Genomic DNA, 24603 nt, shown 5'->3' with positions numbered 1-24603 from the left:
CCTCACCTAAAAACAAGGGGTTTAGACATGATGACTTCAATGTCCTTTACTGCTATAGTTCTATGAGTCTAAGTTCTTCCTTATGTCCAACTGAAATATCTCTTGTTTTTCCTTAAATTCATTTCCCCTTGTTATTGTGGTGGTTTGTTTGGTCCTCTGTGTAGCATTGCCTCTTCATAAAAACCTTTCATGTACTTGAAGAAAGCAATTAATTCACCTCTTTTCTTCTCTAGGCTAGACAACCTCAATTCCATTAACCTTTCCTCATAGGTCCTCTTTTCAATTCATTTAATTATCTTTGTTGCTCTTCTCTGAACCCTTTTCATTTCTATATCCTTTTTAAAGCATACAGGCCCAAACTGGACACAGTACTCAAATAAGAATTTTAGTTGATTCAAATAATAGAAGAATTACCCTACTTCCCAGTCTTAACATATCATAATCCTTTTAATAAATTAGTTTTTTTCCATGGTGTTAGTGCATTCTACACTCAATTTTCAGCTTGTGATCAATTATTATCTCTGAGATTTCATTTTCCTTGTTCCTAGCCAGTTTTTCACTGTTCTTTCTTCTATTTTTTTTAATCCTTTTGTACATGAACTTCAACTGAATTATATACACTCTTTCTTCAGGATTATTCTGTTACCTTATTAACTTTGATTTTTATTTTGTTCCATCACTTGGAATTTTAGCATTCACTTTGAAATTCAGAATCAATCATATATTTTGCAAATGTAGTCTTGATTTTATCTGTAAAGATCTTGGACTAAAAAATATTGAGTACAGATGGCCCCAAATCCAACCTTCAAAGTTATACACTTCTTCAGTTAAAACTATCCTACTAGTTGCATCCAGTTCCCAATGATTCAAGTGTTCAAGTTATATATCACATGTAAAATATACTTCTTCCTCACACTTACTTCATGGATTTCTAGTTTTCTTAGAAGCACGGTTCATCTACTGTCTCTTGACATTACCACTGCCACCACCACTTTGTCTACAGTGATTATCAATCTCTCCCTCTTTAAATTACTTTATCTTATTTTATATAATTGATGTGTACAATCCTATGGTCTAGGTTACACTATAAATACGTACTGGTGCATTGTAGAACTATTCACCTAGTTTGGTCAATATAATGCTTTTAAAAATATTTTTAATATTATATACCTTAGAGGAAACAATTAGTTGTTTCTTTTTCCCCAAGTTTCTCAGAGGGAAAGTATGTCATATAGACTATAATCAAGTCAATGAATGTAGTAGTTTCCAATATAATTAGTGGAATTATTCTAGTTAAGATTAGGTTCCTCTGAAAGTGAAACAGGCAGATGGAGGTGAAGTAATTCTGTGGAGAGTATAAAAAATCACTTTGAAAACTAAGGGCTTGATTTATAAGGAAAGACATAAGAAGTGGGATAGCCTGATGTCTGAGGGGAGATAAGATAAAAGTCTTTAGCTGCTTGAAGGATATAAACACCAGGGAAGGAGAAGAACTATTTATCATCTTGGATTTTCAGTTTTAACTAGAAGTAATGTGATGGCACAAAGCTATTGACTGGCCATTCAAAAGGCATAGTTGATAGATTAAGGACTCCCAAATAAAATGGTAAAAAAAAATTCTAAAATGTTATAATATTTATAATGATGCTTGATTCATACTTTAAACTTCTGGAATTTTTTGATGTGGTATGCAGTTAATGGTACCATATTGGGGGGCAGGCATGTTAATGATCCACTTTGTTTCTTCAATCAGCCTCTGCTCTCAGGAATCTGGGTATTCTGTCTAGTAGTGAAAATTAAAAATCATCCATGTCTTTTTGTTCTCTGTGAGAAAAAAATATGAGGCTGGTAAAGTCACTTAGGTTCTCTTTATCTCAATTTCCTCATCTGTAAAACCCGGAGAATAATAGCACCTACCTCCCAGGGTTGTTGTGAGGATTTAGTGAGATAATAATTATAAAACACTTAATAAAGTATCTGGCACATAGTAAGTACTATATAAATGTGTATATGCAAATAAACCTAAATGTATGTGTAAAAATAGATAGATATTACTAGCTATTATTATTAGCTATTGTGAATGCCAATAGAGCATATGAGTTATCTATCATTGCTCTTGTGCACAATAGCTCACGTTTTTCTTCCCAGACGTACAGCTTTCATTACATATAATAAAACATTTCATTTTGTTCCCTGGTTGAAGTTAATTTAGAATGAGAATATTGAGTTTAGGTAACTTATATCTTCAGAAAATGATGAGATACACAACAATGGAGTTTCAATGATATAGATCACAACTTCTTCATGTATGCTGAAACTATGCCACTTTTGTCCACATCTTCCCATGACCTGACTCAAGACCTTTTTCCTCTTTACTGACTTTCATCACTAGTGCTGTCCCTTAACTATCACTCTGTTATCACTCACTCTCAGTGTGTGACCAGCCCTCCTTCTCTTCCTGTCATTCCATTCCTTGATTACATCTTTTACACTTGTTCCACTCTGGAGTTCTTCATTGGTTGTCTGTTGAAGTCCACTCAAGTTAATGATGAGTTTCTCATTTCCTACTGCGATTCATTCTTTTTTTTTAACTTTTTTAAAATTTTATTTGGTCAATTTCAAACATTATTCATTGGTTACAACAATCATATTCTATTCCTCCCTCCCCTCACCCGGTCCTTCCCGTAGCCAATGTGTAATTCCACTGGGTATTACATGTGTCCTTGATCAGAACCTATTTCCCTGCTGTTGATGTTTGCACTAGGATATTCCTTTAGGGTCTATATTCCCAATCATATCCACCTTGATCCATGTAGTCAAGCAGTTGTTTTTCTTCAGTGTTTTTACTCCCAGAGTTTTTCCTCAGAATGTGGATAGTGTTCTTTCTCATAGATGCCTCTGGGTTGTTCATGATCACTGCATTGCCACTAATGGAGAAGTCCATTGCATTCGACTGTACCACAGTGTATCAGTCTCTGTGTACAATGTTCTTCTGGTTCTGCTCCTCTCGCTCTGCATCAATTCCTGGAGTTCCAGTTCCCATGGAATTCCTCCAGTTCATTATTCCTTTTAGCACAATAGTATTCCATCACCAACATATACAATTTGTTCAGCCATTCCCCAATTGAAGGGCATCCCCTCATTTTCAAATTTTTGGCCACCACAAAGAGTGTAGTTATGAATATTCTTGTACAAGTCTTTTTCCTTATTATCTCTTTGAGGTACAAGCCCAGCAGTGCTATGGCTGGATCAAAGGGCAGACATTCTTTTATCGCCCTTTGTGCATAGTTCCAAATTGCCCTCCAGAATGGTTGGACCAATTCACAACTCCACCAGCAATGAATTAATGTCCCGACTTTGCCACACTTTGCCTGACTTTCCTGTGACAGAGGCTGGCACTAGAGAAAAGTGCCAGGCTGAAGAGTATGTGAAATTGATCACATCGACGGGGGGAGGGACCCCATGAGTGGATTCTAGAGGAGGAGGAGGCTCTGGCTTGGAGAACAGTGAGGGTCTCTCAGGCTTGAGAAGCCGAAGAGAGAAGTTGAGAAAAAGACTTTCTCCAGAGGGTTACCCGTTTTTCCTGCTGGTGACTGGAAATCTTTCCCCCAATACTTCCCAATTGAAGGGACTTTCTGAAGAGAAATCTGAACTGACTTTACCTCAGCTCCTGTTGCTCAAGGGTGAGTCAACCTGACTCTCTCTCAGGGGCTCAGGCTGCCAAGACCTGAGTTCCCCCCAAACTCAAAGAGAGAGTGGAAAGGGTTTAGATAGAGACAGGGACCCCCTTTCCCACTTTCCTTTTCCCATTCTTCCCTGACCATTATTTCCTTTTGTATTATCTGATTGAGTTAACTTTAAAAGTTATCTGTTCCCCAATCTGAGTGTGAGTGAATGGATCAAGGGGAGACCTTTTGGTCTAGAGTAGTGGAGGGGGGACAAGAGGGACAAGAGCAAATTGGGGAGAGCAGCTTTAGCTAAGGAGGGAAGGCAGAAGGGGGAAAATCTTCAAACCCTCTTTTGTCTCTCTGAGCCAACCCCTTACATCTGCTGTCTCCCCTGAACCTCAATTTGAGAACTGGGTTCTCGTCTCTTTCCCCCTCTCCATACCAAAAGTCCAAACTTCCCTTGGGGTACAAACTTCCCTCTTTCTTTTATCTTTTTTTTTTAATACAATCCCCTCCAGCATTCATTACTTTCCATTGCTGTCATGTTAGCTAATCTGCTAGGTGTGAGATGATACCTCAGAGTTGTTTTGATTTGCATCTCTCTGATTATAAGAGATTTAGAACACTTCTTCATATGCTTATTAATAGTTTTAATTTCTTTGACTGAAAATGGCCTATTCATGTGCCTTGCCCATTTATCAATTAGAGAATTGCTTGATTTTTTGTACAACTGATTTACCTCTTTATAAGTTTGAGTAATTAGAACTTTGTCAGATATTTTTTTATGAAGATTGCTTCCCCAATTTGTTGCTTCCCTTCTAATTTTGGTTACATTGGTTTTGTTTGTACAAAAACTTTTTAATTTGGTGTAATCAAAATTATTTCTTTTACATTTTGTGACTTTTTCTAAGTCTTGCTTGATTTTAAAGTCTTTCCTTTCCCAAAGGTCTGACATGTATACTATTCTGTGTTTGCCTAATGTACTTATAGTTTCCTTCTTTATGTTCAAGTCATTCACCCATTCTGAGTTTATCTTGGTGTAGAGTGTGAGGTGTTGAACCAAACCTAATCTCTCCCATAATGTCTTCCAATTTTCCCAGCAGTTTTTATCAAATAGTGAGTTTTTTTCCAAAAGCTGGGATCTTTGGATTTATCATAGACTGTCTTGCTGAGGTCACTTGCCCCAAGTCTATTCCACTGATCCTCCTTTTTGTCACTTAGCCAGTACCATATTGTATTGATGACCACTGCTTTATAGTATAGTTTGAGATCTGGTACTGCAAGGCCTCCTTCCTTCACATTTTTTTTTTCATGATTTCCCTGGATATCCTTGATCTTTTGTTCTTCCAAATGAACTTTGTTATGTTTTTTTTTCAAATTCAGTAAAAAAAGTTTTTTGGTAGTTTGATGGGTATGGCACTAAATAAGTAAATAAGTTTGGGTAGGATGGTCATTTTTATTATGTTAGTTCTTTCTACCTATGAGCAGTTAATATTTTTCCAATTGTTTAGATCTAGTTTTAATTGTGTGGAAAGTGTTTTGAAGTTGTATTCATATAGTTCCTGTGTTTGTCTTAGCAGACAGATTCCTAAGTATTTTATATTGTCTAGAGTGATTTTAAATGGAATTTATCTTTCTAATTCTTGCTGCTGAGATGTGTTAGAGTTATAAAGAAATGCTGGTGTCTTATGTGGGTTGCGGTTCATTCTTAATTTCTTAGCATGTCAGTTTTCCATGTCTTCCTGACATTTAAGAAGACCAGTAAAATCTTAGTATTTTAAATGGATCACTTTTCATGGAATTTTTAGAGAAAGTAAAGAATCTTTACAATTTCCCAGACAATTTGTCCTCTATTCTCCCCACTCTCAAATCCTGTTTGCCTAACCCTAGCTACCCATATACACTATCTATACCAGATATAAATACAGGTTGAATTTTACGTGATAAATAATCTTCATCCCCTATGACTTAATCCAGTGGGTGGTTAGACAAAACTCCTTTCAGTGATTATCGAGATCTCTTATAGGAAACTGCAATGCCATCTAGCTGGGTGTAATTTGGAAAGTCATAACTAACCAAGACTATCTGAAGGATCTAATAATCTACAGGGAATCTCTCTTCAACCTTGAATCTAAAGTAGATCTCCTCCATTACAGAAATGAACACAATTGGTGAGTACATACTTAGCTTATGTCTTTACAGACATATTTGTCATCAGAAAGAAAATGATGTTTAAAAATAGATTGTATTTGTTTACTGGAGAATTTGATTCCATTTTTTAAAAAGACTACATAATTTCAAAAAGATAACTCACCCCGTTCTCTTTCTTTTATTCAATACCGTGCCCATATCACTATTTATGTGGCCTGACATTCCAAAGCAAACATATTAAAAAACAAATTCACCCAAATGTATGTCATAATTTGTAAAATAACCATTCTTTATACATTCAATTTTTTTCCTGTGTGGATAACAAGGCTGAGTTCCTTTGGATAACTACATATCTTATTAAGGATTTTCTATTATTTTTGGAGAGTTTGATGCAATGAGAATAATGTAATCTTCTAATAGAAACATTTGGAACATATTTGGACTGTGCAAGAAATACCTCTTCCATTCCAGTTCTTTTGGACATCCTTCATGTTTGTGGTAATCATTTATCCCTGTTTAATTCTTCACTAAATTGAATAATATATACCATCAATATTTTTCAAGACTTCTTGAATGACTGACATAAATTATCAGAAAAAATTTCATTTAAAAAACCCTTTAAGTTGATGTTTTTGCTCTACTTGGAGATTTTTTAAAAATAGATAATAAGCAACAAACACAGTGGGATCTTATGTCCTTTATGCCTTTGATTCAATTGTATGACTGGAAAAATGTAGCTTGCTTTAAATGTTGTTTACATAAATGCTATTTTATTTCCTTCTCAAACCATTTCAATGATGTCCTCGATGTATATTTATTAGATTATTCTCATAAAGATATTGAAGAGAAGGAAAAATAGGCTTTTGTTACAATAATTATTGAGATTTTCCTCAGTGGCTTTTTGGTGGGGGAATAAAAAGGTATGTTATTTTTCCAAGTATTTGAAATCTTCCCTTCTTTCAGACATCTTAAGAATTGATTTTTTTCATATCCTCAAAATTATGGTGCCCCCAACCCTCTCAACTCTTTTGTTCTAAATTCGTTCTTGCTCCTTTTATTTTCTATATTTCCAAAATGCATAATGTAAAATATTTGAATTTGTCTTCTAAAAATTAAAAAAATAAAACTTAATCATAAACAATGTTTTGAAACCATAAATATATCTACAAATAATATCTAATGTAGATAGCTAAACACATAACTATAGAGAAAATAATATATGGCAAATAGAGCATGAAAGTTATGGCTATTTCAATATTTCTAGAATTATCCTCTATATGTATACCCTCTGTTGAAAGAATTCAGTTCATAAAATATATTGGGTACCTATTAAATGCAGAGCATTATGTGAGACATGGGGAAATAATTGACATTTTAAACTTTTTAATGAAAGGAAATATCCTTTTTCTATCTTGAGGTGAAAAGGAGAGAAAATAGAGTATAATGGAAAGAATGCTGGATGTAGCACCCAAGAACGTGAGTTGATAATCATTTTTACCACTTACTGCCTTTATGATCTTGGGCAAGTTTAGAGATTTAGTTGAATAGTAGAGGACATCAATAATTATGAAAATTTTACAATAATGGTGATATGTTTCATAATTATCAAAAATTAAATACTATTATATCATAAGAAATGAAAAGGTTCCAGAGAATCTGGAAAGATACATATGCAGTAAGCAAAAATAAAGGGACAATTTTCACTATACCATCAATATTCTAAAAAAAATTCTGAAAGACTTAAGGACTCTCATCATACAATGACCAACCATGATTTCAAGGATTAATGAAGAGCAAAGCTGCTTTCCTTGTGGCAAAGATGTGCTAGACTAATATGTAAAATAAGAAATGCATTTTTGGACATTACCACCATGAGATATTTTTTGTGTTTATCTTTCTATCAGGATTCTGGCTTTCTTTTTATTGGGTAGGGAGATGTAAGAGGGAGAATTGAAAAAAAATATTTGAAAAACTAAATTGAATGCCCTTTTTGCTCTTAACAAAAAAAGATAGAGGTCAATTTTTCTTGTATGAGACTTGGTCTATTATGGCATTTCATTTAGAGTTCATGAGAAGGATGATCTAATGGAAAGAACATTTCAATTAGAAGCCCAAGACTTTGGTTTGAATCTCAGCTCTCTCATTTGGTATCTTTGTGACTTAACCTCTCTTCTCTTTAGGTTCCTCAAATTTATAATGAAAGGATAAGAAACAGGAGTGTGTCAATAAATGTTTACCATCTGGCTTTCTAAAAAATGCATGACATACTTTTAAGTTAAATCTGCACTTTTAACATTTTCTCCATCACTTTCTTATATCTAGACCATCAACCAAAAAATAAATCAAGCCATGATTTGTAGCTTTTTCTAACTTCAGAGGTGAAAATGTTTACACTGAAAATTCAAAAATCAACCCTCATAAGTTCATTATAGCTAGCTCCAGCACACTGCTGGACAGGCCTCGAATATCCTCAATTTTACATCAATGATATTATAATGCAATCGTATAACAAGTCACTTATCCTTAGAGGACCATAGATTTAAACCTTGAAAGGGCCTTAGAAGCTGTCTAGTCCTCTTTTTTCCAGCTAAAGAGACGCCCAAAAAAGTGTCAAAGGTCATATACCAATTTAAGTCCTCCATTATATCATACTGCCTCCCTCTGGATTCCTCTATAAAATGCCAGAGCTGGATCAGATGGTTTTGAAGATTTTTTGCAGGTAGATTTTACCTTATGTATAACACAAACCTCTGAATTCCTATGAGCTGGTTATCCTACATCACTGAACTTCTCTGGCTCTCAGTTTTCTTCTGTTACATGAAGGGTGGTTTCAATATTCACTAGAGCCCTTCCCATTCTAAATTCTATGTTCTCCTATGAGATTACTAGGACCAGTACAGCTTTAATAGCAAATATCTGATTTGATTATGATAGCAAATATCTGATTCTCAATGAGTTGGGGAGAGGTAGGAAGGATGGAATTTGGAACTCAAAAAATGTTAATGAATGTCAAAAATGAATACTAAAGAATTGTAGATAGCACATATTTGAACAACCTTAATAATTTTTTCTACCATCAGAGATAAAAACAAGACAGGCAGGTGGAGGGAATGAGGAAAGCTAACAGCAATAGAAGTAATAATAACAGGAAAATAGTCTTCCCCTAAGGGAAACAAAACAAATATAAGACTTGACACATGCAACTACAGAAATTGCTCCCATTTGTTATAGCCAGAGAAACTGAAAACAATGAAATGATATAAAAAGAAAAGAATATAACTGCAATGTACAAATTTTTGACTATGAAGAGACAGGAAAGGAAAGTCCCAATAGAGTTTAAAAGAGTATTCTGTGGAAGTATGACTTAAGGGAATATGGTGGGGAATCAGATCACGGAACACAACAATCTTTTTTTTCATTTTTTATCAATGAAATTACATGTTTTTCTTCAGAAATAGGTTAAAATCAAATTAGAAAAAGCAGAAATTATCTTATAAATAGAATTAATCACCCTTCAAAATAACCAATATTTTATACCATAAGCAAATCACAGTTTTGAGAGCTCCAACTTAAATATCCAGCTTTGATCCCTGACAGATCCATTTTAAGGAGATGTCTAAATGAAAGGGAAGTTGAATTATTTTTCCAGGGACACTTGTTAAATATGGGATTAGAGAAAAGGGCTTCCACAGGCTAAACCCTGTCTACTAGCGACTAAGCTTCTCTATTGTCTGCCATATTCAAATTAATGGCAAAAAAATTAAAAAGAATTTTTTTCCCTGAAGGAAGAAAACAAGTGAATAACTACCCCCAAAATAGTAGGTAAATTTTACTAAAGGTAACAAAATTAGAGGAAGCAAGGTGGTACAAGTGATAAAATTCTAGACCAGGAGGTGAGGAAAACCTGAGTTCAAATTTAGCTATGTGAACTTGGATAATTCACTTAATCTCTGCCTGCTTCACTTTCCTTATCTGTAAAATGGAGACGATAATAATACCCAATTCACAGGGAGTTTTGTAAGGATAAAATGAAATAATATTTGTAAAGCATTTTGAAAATATTAAAGAACTATATAAATATACTTTCATCATTTAAGTCTTACCTCTGAACACATGAGCTAAAAACTTTTGACCTAGGTATCCTTCCAAGCACTTTTGCACTTTATTTTTTAAAGCATAAAAGCAGATTTCTAAACCAGGAGCTAGTAACAGGTCTGTCAGTGGGGCTTCTTTTCAGATTAGTTTCATTTTAATTTTTAAAAAAAGGAAGAGAGGTTTCTATTTGCACCAAACATATCACTGGTAACACACCATTACTCACACCATATTTCAGATGTCTTTATAAAATAGAATGGTTCTGATGACAAGGATAGTCAGGTACATTGTTTGAAATTATGGCCCAGCAGAGTCACATTGAAGAAAGGTCTCTCAATTATTCAAAACTATTATTTCAGCTTGTCACATACATCCTAAACTGTCAAACCTGATATATGGAAACATCCAATGGGCAGATACTGTTCTTGACATCATCATTATACTCAGGTTAAGTTTTTCAATGAAAATGATATGATCTATAATATGTTTCATTGTATCACAATCATTATTTCCAGCTTTCTTCCCATTCCATATTTTATTTAACCTTACAAATGTAAATGTCAGTTTTCTGGGAGGGAGCTTGTGGCAAGGTCATTAGCTCATTAGACTGTTGCAAGGCACTAATGTGAGCCTCTAGGAAATATGCAAACCTCATATGTATCTAAGCAAGAAAACTTCACCTTGAACAAATTGCTTGCTACATGCAGATCACTCCAAGTCAAGTCTCAGGTTGCCAAAGTGTGTATTAGCCCATCAGACTGCTTCATATATTATAATTCTTAATTTTCAGACATTCATTTAAAGTGATTTCCAACCTTGTTATTTAAATGGATTTCTTCTAATATAACCTCTGATAATTTATTTCAGTAATTTTTGCAGAATTGAAAAATTGATGAATTTCAGTGGAAATATGCAAAAGTAAACTTAATTTCCTTAAGAGAAAGCCCGAGTGTTTGCCTTTATTGACTGAGTTCATAGAGTGGTAATATGCAAATAGGAACTTGATCATTTTTTTTTAAAACAAGCACAAGGAGGTTTAGGAGACCTGGATAGACTCTGGGGTATAAGTGCATGACTCAAAAAGGATTCTAAAGAGAGATTCATTCCCTATGCATACATGCAAATACTTGTCTCAAAAATAAGGAGCCTCTAACACATTCAATGTGCCACACTTGTCATATACATCACAGCATGAAAAGAAAGAGAAAAAGAAGAAATCTGAAGACATTTTTACGATGCATATATCAGGTCAAGTTCTCCAAAGCATCCTCTGAATCTCTTCCTGTAATTTGCTGTGGGCATGCAATTTTCTGCATGAAAGTTTTTAAGCAGCTTAAAAACTTGTATGTAAAGAAGTTCAGCATTTAAAAAGCACCTGCAGAATCACAGGTGCAAACTTAGAGGCCAGTTAAGGCTATTTTGAAAATGTCACCATCGGCACCAACTGTTCTTATTTTGATTCTAGTGTATACCCTATTCTCGATATATATGTATATAGTTAAGTGTATGTATGTATACATATATGTTCAAGAACATATAAACTAAAACAGTCCCGAATTTCCTGTGACTTGATATGATATTGTAATGTCAATTTTCTGTGCAAATATAAGTATTGAGGTCGATAAGGGCAATGTTTATACTTCAGCAATATCCTGAAAGTTCATCTTCGATTTAGCTGTGCAATAGAAATTCAGGAGAACACAAGGGAAGGGAGTTCTAAGATCATCTGACCCTAACCACATGCAAAGCATTTAAGAGCATACAAAGGATTTCTGCAGTCAGCATTCTCAGAGTAAATCACTTAATCATTTTCAGTTTGACCCTAGAGTATAAAAAATGTTGACCCTGAATTGAAAGCAGTATTCATAAAACATTTGAGAAGCTGGAGCACCTTATTTGGGAAACATTTAGAAATAGATACAAATTTTCAAGAAAGCAGAATTGGAAACTATGCGACTTTTATCTGCTTTTAAAAGCCAGTTAGGGAGAAGTTTCTGTAAAGAACACCCCAGCTTTGTCCCAGCTTGTTTTTTAATCAGAGTGGCCATGCCTTAAGGTAGGCCTGGGACCCAGAGTAACTAGCTAAAGTTTCCTACTTTCATCAGTTGTAAAGCGAAGAATGAATAATATAGGTATCAACATATAATGTCCACAAGAGCAGATCCTTGGAATAACAATTCTTCAGGCAGGAAAACGAGCAAAACAGATCCTAGGAAATTCAAAATGGTCTCTATTAGAGTATATTCTCCTTGAAGGCAGGGAGCACATTTAATACATGTAAAAAATTCCCCTTGTATTTTCCCTATTCTTCAAGTAACGTCAAATATTCCAATGGCATGGAGGTCAAGTTGGGGTCTTGAAGGACATGCCATCAGAGATTGTTTTGAGAACAGGTCCAGTGATTTTGGGTCTGTGACCTGAAGACGAGTCTAGTTAAAATCAGGAAGATTTAACCAGAAGGCTAGCCAACAGATGATTCACTTTTAGTCACCAGGTGTCACAGAGAATGACAGGAGCAGAACGAGTGCCCATACCGATGAAATCACAGGACATATCAGATTATCTTCCCAAATACTTATCCCAGGGCCTGGATCAGAAGAGATTTTTTTAAATGTCTGTTAAATGAATGAATGAATACCTAGGACAGGAGATGTGCCTGTACTCCTCCTCATCCCTTCTACTGGACTGCCTGGCCTGATAGCCAGGCTATTCCAATCATCCAGAAATTTTCTCATTATAGTATATTCTACTAACTCAGGGGGTGGGTAAGGGGGAGGTTTGATGAAGCATTTCATCGAGAGGAATACAAGGAATAGTAGAGGAGGGCAGAGAATATGGTTTCGCCATTAAAAATATTAACAACCATGTTATTAGGTTTATTCTTTTCTAAAATATGTTCCCGTCATGTAGACAAGGCCATAATTAATGTATATTTCTTACGGAAAGCTCATGATTCTGTTCTCCTTACCTTCAAGGTGACATCTTCCACACCACAGATGGATTTAAGAGGAAGGGTATTTTTAGCTCTCCATCTAGCTGACTTGATTCTATTCTAGCTATTACACAGCACATTAGTTTTTTGCCAGGGTGTTTTTAGCTATAAAGTAGTCTTGAGGCCTATCACACTCAATGATTTTAATGTTAAATACCTTTGGCTCAATTTTTTTCCCTTTCTGCTTCATTTCTATTTTCCCATCTTCATTTCTTTTTCTTATTTGTCATCGTTCTGTTTCACTTCAATCATTTCTTCATGTTTTCTTTTCCTAGTCCCATCTTGAATTGTAATTATCTTAGCTGACTTTATAAAGTCTAATATGCCCCCTCACACACTTGACTTTTCCTCTAAGTTCAGTGGAAGTATTATCTCACTACAGTAAAGAATCATGCCACTTTTCTGACTTTAATAGTTTCCTTTTTCATAAAAAAAAAAAAAGCAGGGAGTACGGAGGAGGGGATTATTCTACTAATTCTAAGGGAAACTGCTTTCCATGTCTTTTTCTGTGTACTTGGCCTCATTTTTCTTTTAATGAATTTTTTCTAACTCACTATCTTCCTTCCTAAACCCACCCCTGCTCCTTAAGGTCAATCCCATTGTATTTATAATCATGGTTCATGGGTTTATAATCTCAAAATTAGCCTTCACCATGTCTTCATATCTATCACATCCAGACGGTTGCCAAGTTGTAACAATTCAACCTCCATAATTTCAGTTGAATTTGCCCCATTCTTTCCATTGTCAAAGTCAACCCTACATACTTAAGTCCTTGTAACTGAACTGGAGCATGTAGATCTTGCATCGAATATGGGATGGAGTCTAGAATCACGAAGACCCAAGTTCAAATTCAGCTTCAAATACTTGCTACCTGTGTGACTCTAGGCAAGTCACTTAAAATATGTCTATCTCAGTTTCCTCAACTGTAAAATGAGAATAATAATACAACTCTGCATTCCAACTATAAAATAACATAACATAATATAAAATAAAAGCCCAACAAACCAGTTTCCCATTGTTGTTGAGAATCTCAGGTAAATTAATATGCATTAAGTGCTTAGCATAGTGCTTGGCACAAAGGAAGTGCTTAACAGAACATTGTTTTCTTCGGTCCTTAATAACCTCTCATCTGGACTATTGGGATAGATTCCTTCTAGCATCCCTAGCTCAGGAATCTCCTCTCCAATCCTGCCAAACTGACATTCCTAAAGCATTCTGCAGCGTATTATCAATAAGTTCCAATGGCTCCCGTCTCCCTACTGGCACAAAGTCCATGTTCTAGCTTGTTATGTATTTTCTGAGATTGCTTCTGTATGACTTTCCCTCATACCCTCTACATCTCAGAGAAACTGGCGCTCTACACACCTTTCCTTCTTCCATCTCTGAATCTTTGAGCAGTCTAGGACTGAAAGAGCTTGGACCAACATGGGATACTCCTTCTTTCCTGATTTTTTCCTCTTCCCTAACTTTTTTCTAGGTTTAGCTTGAGTCACCTTCATGAGAAATTTTTTCCTCATCCCTAACTTTTTTTCTAGGTTTAGCTTGAGTCACCTTCATGAGAAATTTTTACCCTAATTATGAATACTTCATCAAAATGACTTGTATTCATCTTATATTTACATAGCTTGGTATTTGTTGTTCCCCCTTTTATAAAAAAAGTAAGATTCTTGAAAACAGAGAAAAATTCATTTTTGTCTTCACAAATCCAAAACCTAGAGGAATGCCTGGTAAATGCTTAGCAAGTGTTTGGTGAATTGAAACTCTTCTCATTGTTCTTTGTATCCTACATGTGACATCAATGTGCCATAGTGACTTCGAGTCTAGAAGACCTGAGTTCAAATCTTTCCTCAGATATTTAACATCTTATGTGAGCTTAGTAAGTCACTTAACCTCTATTTGCCTCAGTTCCCATATGTATAAAATGGAGATAATAATAGCACCTACCCAGGACAGTTGTAAAGATTAAATGAGATAATAACTATAAAGTGCTTAATAAGGTACCTGGAACATATTGAAGAACCCTAGAAATGTTAGCTATTATTATTAGTTATTGTCCTACAAAATGATGGGTTTTTTAAAGAAATTGCTATAAGGTTATTAACAAAGCTTTTACCCAAAGTAAACCCATCTAGAGAACTCTATTCATGGACAAGTGGCACATGTTTGTCCATTGCTTTTTTCTATACTTCATTGAGGTAATTTTAGGGGGGTTACAACCATTCTGACAATTTCATAGGCAGTATATGGCAGTGGTGGCAGCAAAACCTGACCATGATACAGTTTGATTTGACCAGTCATTTTGACTGTATGGACAACCTACATGTGTAAACTGGAGGTTACATTACATAACGCAGTTAAATAAAAGTGCTTCTGCAGATTGCTTCTGACACCTGTCTGGCTCAGTTTTTGGCCTTGGTCTGAAAAATCAAAACCACCCATAATTCATTTTGAAACCTATTATGAAATGGAAAAATTATTGCTAACATACTCTCTGATCTCATGATGTGGCTTTGACACTTGAATCAACTAATAATTGTAGCTTTTCCACAGAAAAGGTCAATTTTGACAAATGGCCTCTCGTACATGGTGAATGTACTCATACACTGTCAGACTTTAGTCTAAATTATTGTAGTAAAACAATCAGAAACATTTGTTGAGGACCATAGCCTACAAGCAGGATGTCCTTGTCCTCATCTTTAACTATCTTATTTGCTAATGAAGAAACCAGAGATCCAAATTAATATATCTAAATACTAGTGGCAAAAACATCCAACTATCCAGAGATATGCACTGATGAGACATGTTCTCTTTGAGGCTGGTGAAGAGGGAGGACAATGCAAAATAAATATGAGACTTACTAAATACCAGTAGCAAGAACATCATAAATGTAACATAACTACCTAATGATATATACACAGATGAGACGTCCTCTCTTTGAGGCTGGTGAGAAGGAGGGAGGACAATGTAAAATAAATAAGACTTACTAAACTGAAGTCTTGTCAGAACTGGGTAATACGTCTTTTCTTCCTTTAGGGTCCATCTCAAATGGCATTTCCTCCATGAAGCCTTTCTTAATAGCATCCCTTTTCCTCCCCCTGCCTTGGGAAAATGATCTCTCTTTCCTCAAATTTTCTTAGAATACTTTTTTTTGATCTCACCATTGCTTCCCACTTATTATAATTCATATCTTATTTACTGGTACATAAGGAAAATTCTTTATTAAATCATGAGCTCAGTCTTTTGTGTCCCAAGCATCAAGAGCAGTGACACATACCTTATAATGGTTTCATGAATTTGAATCTAACTTGGCTTGGTGTCCCATATGCTAACATACCTATACAGTCCTTTCAAACCAGTAAAAGTGTTATTAATTACTATTTTACAGATGAAGAAACTGAGATTCTGAGACGTTAAATGATTTGCCTATGTATATGCAGCTAACAGGTGTTAGAGTTTGAATCTTCTCACTGGCTTTTTCAAAATGACTAATGTCAGGAAAGCTTTCAGTAAAGAAGCAAAAAATCCAGATTAGAAGCTGTACATACAAATCTGCCTTTAAAGGCCCTATATTTCAACGATCTGTTTTCCATTCACCAATTAGGATAGGGAGAGAAAAATGAGATTTAATCACTTTTAGATAGGTGCTTCTATGTTCCCTGAATAGTATTTTTAGGATTCACTGTGAAATCAGAAATGCATGTTACTTTAGAATCATTAGAGTCTGTATGATGATGATGCTACCTACTGAAATGTGTAAGGCATTATGACCTAATCTTTTTATTTCTAATCAGCAAAAGTGATTCTCAGGAGATATATTTTTGCATGCCATATTGTATATGTTCTGAGCTGGCTGCTTTTGGGGGGACTGTTTCAGTATCTCAAAAGGTCCGGGATTTTATCAGGGCTGTGACTATTTAAAGGTAGGTTTCTATATGCCTTAGAGAAGCAAATCACTTAGCATTTATTAAGCATCTGGTATATGCCAGGCATTATGCTCAATGCTGGAGACACGAAGAAAGGCACCTCTACCTTTAAAGAGCTCTCTGCATACAAATGACCAAGTACATAGAAGATATATGGGGTGGAAATTGGAAGCAATATCAAAGGGAAGACACTGGGTAGTGAAGGAAGGAAAAGTCTTCTTGCAGCAGGTGGGAATTGACCTTAGACTTGAAGGATGGTGGAAGATGGAAATGAAGAAAGAAAGCATTCCAAGAATGAGGAGCAGCCAGTGGAAAGGCACCTTAGAGAGGGAGAAAAGTCACCAGTGTTATTTGATCATAGAATCCATGGAGGGGAGCAAACTATGAAAAGACTGGAAATGTAGAAAAGAGCAAGTTGTGAAGGGCCTTTGAAGGCAACTAGATGAGTTTACACTTGATTCTGGAGGTATAGGGAACCACTGTAGTTGTTTATTAAGTTTATTAAATGGTACTTGTTGGGACATCATCAGACTTTTGCTTAAGGAAGGATATTTTGGCAGAAGAGTACAGGATGGACTGGAAGGAGGAAACTGAGGGAAAGAAACCAATCAGAAGTCTATTGATATGGTACAAGCAGGAATGAGATTATAGGTCTACATATCATGGCTGTGGCTATGTTGTAGGAGAGAAGGGAATGGATCTGAGAAATACGGTAAGGTAGGAGTAGAGGAAAATTGGTGAGGGTACGGAGTCAAGAATGACAATTATGCTGGGTGCTGTTTGGGAATTCTGAAGAGGGGACAATTAGGTAGGGAAAGATAATGAGTTTATTTAAAAAAAGATATATTTAATAGATCTGTGGAAAATAGACTCTAAAATAAAGTAAAATTAAATACAATGAAAGTGACCCAGTAGGCAAATCCTAATTAACTTCTCCAAATTTCGTGAGACTGGTAACAGATAAATTGACTCAAGTGAATTAGAAATCATGGAGAAGTTGGGAGGAACTGACCACTCTAACTTTGAATTTGTGATAGAAGAGAAGAAAGCTTAGCATAGTATAAAATACATAACAGATTTGGGAAGGATAGATTTTAAAAGTTTATAGAAATGTAGCCTCTATAATATTGCATCAAGGTCCTTGTAACCAAGTTCAGGTTCATCATCTATTTAATCATTATCAGACACCCTGATTTTCTCTCCATTAATTAAATGGCAATTTTAAAACATGGAAATAATTGCATTAGATAATTCTTCCTGAAATCAGTAGAACCAAAAGACTAACCTAAGAATGTTTGCCTTCAAAGAATAAACTGAGAAGTGGAAACATAAAAGACCTAATCTATTTATACATATCTGTTTGCTGGATGATGCCTTCTCTGGTATGGGGAAGGGAGGGAGGGAGAAATAAATTCTACTAATAACTTTTTAAAACCCCTACCTTCTGTCTTAGAATCAATACTGTGTATTGGTTGCAAGGCAGAAGAGTGGTAAGGACTAGGCAATGAGAGTTAAGTGACTTGCCCAGGGTCACTAAGCTGGTAAGTGTTTGAGACAAAATTTGAACCTAGGACCTCTCCTCTCTAGGCCTGTCTCAATCCACTGAGCCACCTAGCTGCCCCTTATAAAAAAAATTAAAAGAAGACATGACCTAAAATTGTGTTGAGGAAGTTCACTGGATTCTTAAGTTGCCATGAAAAAGAAAATTCCCAACTCCTGTGCAGTTTTTCCTCTGACCAAGAGCTACCATTCCTATGTAGTATGTATTTATATAAGAGGAAGAATCATCAGGACAGCCTTAATAAATTGCTTCCCACCTACCCAAGAAAGCTGTTGTAATTTTAGAAACTAAAGAGCAGAATAACATAAACAATGAGGCAGTAATGATTTAAATAAAACATATAGAGTTTACATGTTTTGTCACACTTTACAAGTTGTCATATAGCTTATAAGTTAAAAGGCCAATTTCCCATCATTTCAGGTGAATCCTTAGTGGTCTTCCATAAGCTACTTTCTTTGCTTTATAGAATCAAGGTAGGAGACATTTGTAGAGTATGATCTCTGGCAATCTGAAGTAGAGATAAATATAGAATACAGATAAATATAACTAGCTCTTAAGTGAGGATTATTCTTTTATTTTTTCTTGTATCTCTACTAGAGTGCATCAGGCAGGGAGAGGATTTCTTTCAGCCCACTTTAGTCATGAAGCTGTTATTTCTACAGGCAACATCATACTTGGCAAAAGACAAGAACAAGGAGATAAGGAAACAATTGTCAGTGGAGGTAGTTCTAAGGCAAGGGAACCCTAGTGGAACAGTCAAATATGAATTCAAGAAAGAAATGTCCCTGGAGGACAGAAGCTGAGCTGTAGAGTAAAGCAGGTCATGGCATCTCAGATAAGCCAACCACTCCTCAAAAAAAAGTCACCAACTGGGGAGCAGCATAATAATGCCCTGAATAGAGAAATGAAACCATGAACGTTCACTTCCATAGATAGGCATGAGCTGCTTTGGCCACAAGTATTTGGTAGATATAGGTCTTACCAATGGCACTCTTTAGGTAAATGCCAACTCTTCTCAAAGAAGATATAGAGGCAAAAAAAAGAAAAGAAAAAGGACCATTCATATACTCAAAAATAACTATAGTAGATCTTTTTTGTGGTGGCAAAAAACTGAAAGTTAAGGAGGTATCCATCAGTTGGGAATAGCTAAACAAACTATGTTATGTGAATATAATGGAATAATATTATGGAATAAGAAATGTAGAAGGAATAAGTCTTGTCAGATTCATAAGAACTGAAGCAGAGTGAAATGATCAGAACCAGAACTAGATGTACATATATATACATGTATATATGTAAGTATATATATATATGTATATATGTACATAATAGTACCATCATAATGACAAGATTAGAATGAGGCTTTATGATTGCTTCAAAATAGAAGGCATCAACAAGGGAGGTAGAAAATGAGCAAGGAAAGAGGCAAGAGGAGAATCAGGATCATATAATGTAATACAACAATGTAATGTAACATAACATAACATAACATAACATAACATAACATAACATAACATAAAATAACATAATGGATCAAAGGAACAGTGAATTTTGAGATATTTTATATTGATTCTCCATTTATTTTGAAGGAACTACAATCTTCCCAGTCATAGTCTAATGCAGAATAAAAGTCCACACAAATGAGAAGGAAGAAGAGTTCACTTTAATACTCAACAAGTTCATCTTTAGTGATCTTTAAGAGTGAAGTTTCACCACAGAGGAGTGACGAAATTTCAAATGCAGAAAGTTATGGAAGAATTAAATAAGTGAAGAAATGGAGATAGTGACCATGGTTCAAGTATCTGAAAGATCTAAAATAATAGCTATTATTTAAACAATGCTTGATGGTATATCACTTAGAACCAAAAGGAAGGAAAGATTTTAGATAGTACCTAGAGGGTTTGAGGGCTGGCAGGTTTTTTTTCTCTTTCATGGTAGGTGAGATGCATATATGTTTGAAGGCAGAGTTGAAAGAAACATTTAGAGCTGGGAGAGAATGAAGATGTTGGAAAGGAAGAAAATGGATGCGAGAACAAGGTTAATCTTAATATCGACTTAATGTTTGCTATTGAATTGGATTTCTTCTCTCTTCTAAGGCAAATCAAATTAAGCATGTAATCATTTTCATAAGTCTAAATTATCCCAAATGATATATAAAGTTTGGTAGTTTCTTATTCATAAGAAAACTTTTTATTCATTTTACCAAAGGAAAATATCAAAGCTTATGACCCAAGCATATCTGGAGATTGTCAATATAGTGTAAATTGGCATTCTGACACCCTGTTGTTTCATCCTTTAGTTCACCAGGAGGCTAAAAAAAATACATTCTTTTAATAGTTGTACCCTGTTCCAGGATTCATTTATGCTGTAGCTTGTAAAGAACTATATTTTGCATTTTTGGACAGAAGATAATTCTTATATGATTTTGGCCATGGACTTAATGATATGCTATGTTTTAACAACTCCCTTTTATACCAAATTTCCACATTGTTGATCTGATTTTCACCAGTCATTTTAGAACTAATCATAGCTCTGCCACAAATTTGCAATGGGATTAGCCAAGACAATTCACTTCAAATGGTCTAATTTTATTTCATAGGGTACATCCCTTCTAGCTCCAAGACTTGCCAATTTTATAGTTCTGTAACAACACTCTTTTACAGAATTATTTAGAAACTTCACATTTACATTTTTTTTCTGTCCAACTAGCAAGATGAAAATGAAAAAAAGGAAATTATTAGACTATTTCAACCAACTAGCTTATAAGATTCATAAGAACAAGGAATGTGTCTTCTTAGATCTACCATAAATGAGCAAATAATTTTTGATAGGGCAAGGAGATCTAAATCTGTGATTAAAGTGATATAGGTATATGTGTGGATATGTATGGATAAAAGGGCATATATTTATGTATATGAATCCCTATAGAAGTATATTCATACATACCCATGATATATGTGTGTTTACAAAAAGCCAATGCTAATTTATTCATTAATTTGCTTATTTATTTATTGGGGGGTGGACCAAACCTATGATTTCATCATTATTGGAAACTTCAATTGAGAAATTGCCCTTTACTAATGTAAGTCAGTACTTTCTCTGCAATTTATAATCTTAGTAAGTTGTTTGGGACACTTAAGAGTTTAAGTAATTTGGGAAAGGTCACCTAGTCAGGCTGTGTCAAGGTAGGAACTACCTCCAAGGACTCCAAGGCTTGGGCTCTCTATATACTATGCCATGTACCTCCTCCATCTGCACAGATATTAATCCCATGAAGATTATTTTTTGACTGATATGAGATATTCCATTTGATCTTCATAATTTCCCTGGGAGGTAGAAGTATTCTCTTTTCTTCTCACTCTATACTCTTTTCCTTGCTAATCTCATCAACTCACTCCTTGCCATTTTAAAACTAAAGAAAATGAAGATTAATGAAGATAAAGTCTAAGGTCACACAGTCACTAATTAGGGAATCTCAAATTCATTTCTTAATCCAAGTTAAAGTCTCTTGCCACTTCTCCCAAGATGTTATATTGATTTTATTTTTCCAGAAAAAAATAATGCCTTTTGGAAGACTGCTTATTACTAAGCTCATCCACTTCTTTATTTCTCAAACAGAAATGATACCAAGCTATAGCCTATGCTTTCCCCCCTTTCAATCTAGCACTGTATTTGCATGCATAAACATATAGGATGTCTATATTATATGTATATATATATATATATCCGGTAGGTCATATATGTGTTGTATGTATATATAATTGTGCATGGCTACTAGTAAAGCTTCAGTAAAATAAAGATGAGGCAACCACTAGAAATGAAAAGCAGAGTCCCCAGACATCCTCGGAAAATAAGTGTGTAAAATTTCAAAAAGAAAGACAGGCAATTAATTGAGAATCTCACAAACAAATTCAGCGTCTAGTTTGTAGATTTTCAAACAGCAGGGCATATATTAAACTCCCATACTGGATGCAATGGCTATGAGTATAACCCATTGTTCACAATTTACTTTGCAGTATTTTTTCATAAACAGATGGAAATGTTGCATATTAAGTGACAGAGCATGTCATTTACTGTACTTTAAAGTATATGAGATTTATAATCAGCCTACTTCTAATTCAGTGAACACCATCAACAGATTGCACAATGGGTCATTTTCACTGTGGGGTGCTAAAGGATTGCAAGGAAAGTTGACAAACAGAGCATATTAATAAGAAATTTAGTAAATGTGATTAATGTTACTAGGAAAGCAGCACTTATTCAATAACCACTATCATTTTTTGTGCACACTGTGACATGGAGAAGCTTGGGCCACCCCCCAGGGAAAACATAATGGAGATAAGTACGTACCAGAAACTGAATTCTAGTTTTACAATAAGCACGGTCTATGAATTTCATTGACAACTGAAGGATCTGTAATTTCAAAGAATTTTAACCTAAAGACAATAAAATTAGCACTTTCCACACACAAAAATGGAATAGTACAATTCTAGATGAACCGAGTTAACAAAGGAAAAGTGGTTCACATCCCTTGAAATGCTAGATAAATGATAGCTGTTATCTTGGGGGGGGGGGGGTTGTTGCTGTTGCCGTCATGTCATTATTATTGTCATTCTGATTAGTAGCAGCAACAGCAGCAGCAGAGGGAAAAGGAGGGAGAGGAGGGGGAGGAAGAGTAATAGTGAGGACAACAAACCTAGTTCTTCCCTTAGAATGAAGTCTTCCTGTACTTAAACCAAGAGTTATATTATCACTGAAGCATTATATTCAGGTGCAAGTCAAATTCAACAGATATCTATTAATTGTCTGCTTTTTATAGGACATTGAGGGAAAATAGATCTGGGAACCTACAAACTTTAACTAAAATATGGCCCCTGTCTTTACGGAGCTTGGAGGGAGTTGTGGCACAAATATGTTGCTTCAGAGAAGAGCAAATTAAAGTTATAGGTGAGGTGTGAGAGACAGAAGATTATAACTGATTGGGAACTTTTGGGAAGAGGCAGTATTATTTGGACTGTATGAGATATGCAGGGATTACACACGGTTGAAGGAGGAGGTTGAAGGTATTTTAGCCATGTTTTCAATGTTTTATACTGGGATCTCTTTTCTTCTCACTCGATACATTTTCCCTTACTAATCTCATCAAGTCTCATAAATTCAGTGGATAATTCCCAAGTTGATATACCCAGCCCTCACCTTCCTTCAAACTGACATCAATTGACTACTGAATAATTCCATCACAATGTCCAGAAAGCATATCAAACTAAACCTGTATAAAATAGATTATCATTATTCTCCCTAATCAGGCATTCTTCCCCTGAGAGTCATTCATTATTTTTAAACATTTTGATAATTATTTTAATTTAGACTTCCTCAAAAGTCTCAATAACTTAAATATATTATATACATCCAGTATATATTACAAACACCCAGGAGCTTGAATGAACTAAAACAGCACTAAGATTTTTGGGACACTGTCTGTGATGTGACAGTAAATTTTAAAAAGCTACCTTTCTCCTTAAAACAAAGAAACAAAAACCTTACCTTATGTCTTAGTATCAATTCAAGACAGAAGAGCAGAGGTTAGGCAATCAGTTTTAAGTGACTTGAACAGGGTAATACAGATATGAAGTGTATGAGGTATTGTGGCCTGGGGAACTGCATCCCCAAACTTGCCTCAGGGATTCCTCCCTACTACTTCCTGGTGTGGGATTGGTCTCGAATGGACCAATCCTGTGCTGGGGGAGAGACCACGCCCTGTACTTCCTGGCATGAGATTGGTCTTGAATTGGACCAATCCTATACTAGGCAGTTACCACACCCCCTACTTCCAGGCACAGGATTGGTCTATATAAGGACCAATCCTACACCTAGGAGGGAACTTGGAATTGACCTTGATTCAAAGTTTAGAGTGAATTTCAGCCAGGGGAAATTCTGGTTGTTTTTTTTTTCTTTCATAAAGTTTTTTTTTTTTAAAGATAAAAAGGATAGAGTTTTACTTTTAGTATCTACAGAGGACAGACTTCAATCAACATCCTCCAAATTCCAGCTTTTCTGCCTAGCTGCTTTTAACAGGTGCCTTCCTGGAAAAAGAAAAAGTACACAGAATATAAATTTCTATTTAATTAGCATTATTAACATTTTTCCTCCCAAATATTAAATCTAGGCAATCAATGAAATAAATCAAGCCCTGATTTGTAGCGTTTGCCAATT

The 24603-nt window shown here is 35.1% G+C and overlaps 1 long non-coding RNA gene across 1 annotated transcript in view; it reads right to left on the bottom strand.

Annotated features, from left to right (window-relative positions):
* LOC107649307 (uncharacterized) overlaps nt 1-24088 on the bottom strand; it is a 69980-nt gene extending 45892 nt beyond the window's left edge. Inside the window, exon 1 of the long non-coding RNA XR_008912968.1 lies at nt 23935-24088. This is a non-coding gene — a long non-coding RNA (uncharacterized LOC107649307). The remainder of the gene's footprint in view (nt 1-23934) is intronic.
* Nucleotides 24089-24603: the final 515 nt, after the last annotated feature.

The sequence above is a fragment of the Monodelphis domestica genome, chromosome 6, assembly GCF_027887165.1.
Source record: "Monodelphis domestica isolate mMonDom1 chromosome 6, mMonDom1.pri, whole genome shotgun sequence".
Lineage (NCBI taxonomy): Eukaryota > Metazoa > Chordata > Mammalia > Didelphimorphia > Didelphidae > Monodelphis > Monodelphis domestica.
The sequence above is the reverse complement of the archived record's forward strand: the minus strand, read 5'-3'. Positions and strand labels throughout refer to the sequence as shown.